We start from the raw sequence: 3,519 nt of genomic DNA, 5'->3' as shown, positions 1-3,519 counted from the left end.
CAGTGTCTGCAGGAGGGTACTCTGAAGAGAGAGCCCAGCATCTGGTTCTGCAACACGATGCAAATCCATGCCTCAGTTTCCCCTACTGGCAGGAGGATCAGCAGCTTGAAAGCAATAGTTTCCAATGGCAAAAATGCCCCCAAACACCACTTATCTCGATTGCTGAGCAGACAGGCTGTCCAATGGGATCTGAGGGTGCTCTGCTTGCATCTCTGAGCTTTAGGTCTCCTCCAGACTGGAAAAATACAACCCTCTGAAAATTTCATGAAGGTGGTGGAGGGCTGCCTGTCTCGCACTGCCACATGCTTTTGAAAACTATTTAACTGTGGCTGTGGTGAAAAACATCAGCAGAAGATGCATGCTGGGGGAGGGCAGTGAGCAAGAAGGCGTTGGAATTAAAGGATGAATTATTTATTGGGGGTTTGGCAGCGCTGGAAGGATGACACATCACATATGAGCGGCATCTTGGGTGGATGGCCACAAATTCACCTATTGGGCTATAAAATGAAATGTGATTTCCTCTCCCTCCCTGCCTCCCACCCCTTCCAGGATCATCGGAGAAGGTTGAAGCTCCAGCCCTGGCCCAAAGCTGTGGACAACCAGACAGAAATGCAGTGTCTGAGCGAGGATGGAGGGATGGAAATGATGCTCCCAGCCTGGCTTTAAATTCAAGCCATAAACCCTCTGACTGATGGGCAGTGCGTGGTGCCTCTGGCGCTGGAGGAATTGGGATTTTTGCCCAGGGTGGCCTGAATGAATGTGGGCTGAAAGCTGAGTTCCTCCCAGGAGGGCCACGACGCTGAGCTTTCCTCTCCCTCCCTCTGTTTGGGCTCCAGACAGGCTCTGCCTCAATTTTCTCCAATAGATGCCTGGCTGACATCGAGGGTTAATGCAGGATTACCTCTAGAGGCTACAACCTTGTCAAGAGCACAGGAGACAGCGATTGGCAGGTCATTAATCTCAGAATTACTCGATACTTTCAAATACAATCATGTAATCAGCAGGAACCTGTAATTATTATTTATGTGCATGGTGCTTACCAAATTACAGCGCTCTCCAAGGCTCAGTGTGATGAGGGAATTAATTCTGCAGTGGAAGAGCTTGACCAGAAAGAGCTGCTTGTGTCTGAATTTCCCTAGTAAACATTGATGTATGAAATGAAATTCAGGTTTAATTGCACAGGATTTTTTTTTTTTAATTCTGTCTTAGCTCTGCTGTGAGAGGGAGCACCAGATGCCATGTGGAAAAACTGGAGGGGCAACTGTTTTTTCTAGCCTTGGTGGTATTTGTGTGGTGGGAGACCCGCAGGGGTGCTCCTCACCTTCCTCAGTGTGTTGGGGCTGGTACCTTCATGGAGAACCTATATCCCCCCTCCACCCCATGGGCAGGTGGCCCTGAGGCAGGGAGGCCACAAGAAGCAGCTAGGAAGTGAGGAGGGGCCATGCTGGGGGTGTCGTCCCCCCAAAATAAAGATGCCCTGAAAGCCCTTGAGAGAGGAATCAAAGTCATTTTAATCGGACAAGGCTGAGCGCACACACACCTCTCCAGCTACGGAAAGTAAAGTCACATCAGTCAGAGCCGACCACCAAGAGAAGGGAAAAAAACAGCGATACAAACACAGATGTTTTTGTTTGGGTTTCTTTCCTTGCTTTTTTTTTTTTTTTCCTTTTTTTTTTTTTTCTTTTTTTCCCCTCTTTTTTTCAATTTACAGCTTCTTTCCCACCAAAAGTGACTCTGCTTTAGAAACATCCAAACCGCACCAGTAGCACATCACTTTCTGGTGACACCTCTTGTATGTACAATGAAAAAACTCCCTGGGGGGGGTTCCCCCTTCTCCACGGCCAGCAGATCTCTATCAGTGCCCCCCAGAGCACCCAACACAGCTCAAAGCAACCTGTGGGGGCCAGAGCGAGTCCCTTCCTTGCAGGATGTCATCCTCTGTGCCTCTGCCACCGGACAGAAGCCTGGGGTTGGCTCTAGGTGTGCCTCGAGGAGGGCTTACCTCCGCTCTTTCCTCAGGGTTTGCACCATTCTGCAAATCTCCCCATACGGGAATAAAGCTGGGACCTGCTGGTTTTCCCGTTGTGTAGCTTCAGGGGTCTTTGTCTCGTCCATACACGGGATAAGGGGCAGTTTCTGGGGCTGCTGGTGATGGAGGAACTTGTGCAAGGACCAGAACCTGCCCCACGTGCAGTGAATGGTCCGTGATGTGGTCACTGGGCAGTACTGGGAGCTGCTGCTGCTCCCGGCACGGTAGCGGAGGCATTTCTGGTTTTGGCTGCACAGTAGACATGCAGGTGGGAAATCTCAGAGAGAGAGATGGAAATGGGAGGGATTTGCTTCAAAAGGTTGAATTTTGCAAATGTTTAAAGAAAGAACCTGGAGGTTTTAGCCTGTGCCTCACTTTAGAGAAAAAAAAAAGAGAGCTTTTTATTCCTTTCTGATGGTGCACCCTGAGGAAACCAGAATACTGCAATTCCAAAATTACTTAAACCTTCCCAGGAAGGAAAACACTTGGGGAAACTGAGGCACAGAAATGTGAAGTGACTTCTGGCAGACCCTGCAGGGCCTTAGAGGCAAAATCCCTAGGATGCAGAGAGCGGCCTCAGCCCCCCCCAGCAGCATCCCTCTGTCTGAGCATCCCTGGCTCTGCACAGAGAGGAAAAACAGCTCTGAGGAGGTCAGGGCCAAACCCTCCCACTGCACACGGAGCTGGTTGGTGTGACCACACCACATGGGGCACTGGGGATGGATCGAGGACGTGACAGGGCCCAGGAACCGGCATGGGGATGGAGGCAGCCGCTCCTCCAAGGCACTTAACCCCAGCACGGGAAGGATTTGGCCCCGGGCCCTGCACGAGGGCAGGGAGCAGCTTTGGCACAGAGCTCACGGTGAGGGTGGAAGCGAGGCAGGGAGGAGGAGAGCAGGGCAGAGACATGCACATCCCCGTGGGGGCTGCCAGAGGGGAGCTGAGCCGCTGCTCGGTGACCGGGCTGAGGTCCAGGAGCTCTGCAAAGCCCTGGAGACCCACCAAGGTGGAGCACAGGATTAACTCCATCTCCTGCCTCCCTGCCCTCTCCCACCGAGGTTCTGCCTTGCATCCTCAGCATCAAGACGAGCAACAACCTGGCTGGGGACTCGGTGAGGGACTCGGGGGACTCAAATAACCCCAGTGGTTTAAAAACACAGCTGCATATAGCAAAGTCTGCAATCAGCCCTGGGCTCTCCATCCTCTCCAATGACCCAGAGGCTTTTGCCTCCCCTGAGCAGCATCCCAAGCCAAGGGGTTAACCCCACCAGCTGTCCCTAGGGGGTCCCTGTGTCCTGACACCTCAGTGACAAACACGAGGCAGAGATGGGACAGGCAGCATCGTGCCTGGGATGGATGCGGGCAGGACGGCCGTGCAACCTCTCCGGACTCCTCCTGCCACCCCGGCAGGTCACACCGCAGCCGTGGCGATGGCAAAGCAGCATCTTGGCTGTCCCATCCTACAGCTCCATCCTGGCAAGCAGGACAGG

Source organism: Anser cygnoides, chromosome 22 (genome assembly GCF_040182565.1).
Source record: "Anser cygnoides isolate HZ-2024a breed goose chromosome 22, Taihu_goose_T2T_genome, whole genome shotgun sequence".
NCBI lineage: Eukaryota > Metazoa > Chordata > Aves > Anseriformes > Anatidae > Anser > Anser cygnoides.
This window is presented reverse-complemented; position numbering follows the sequence as displayed.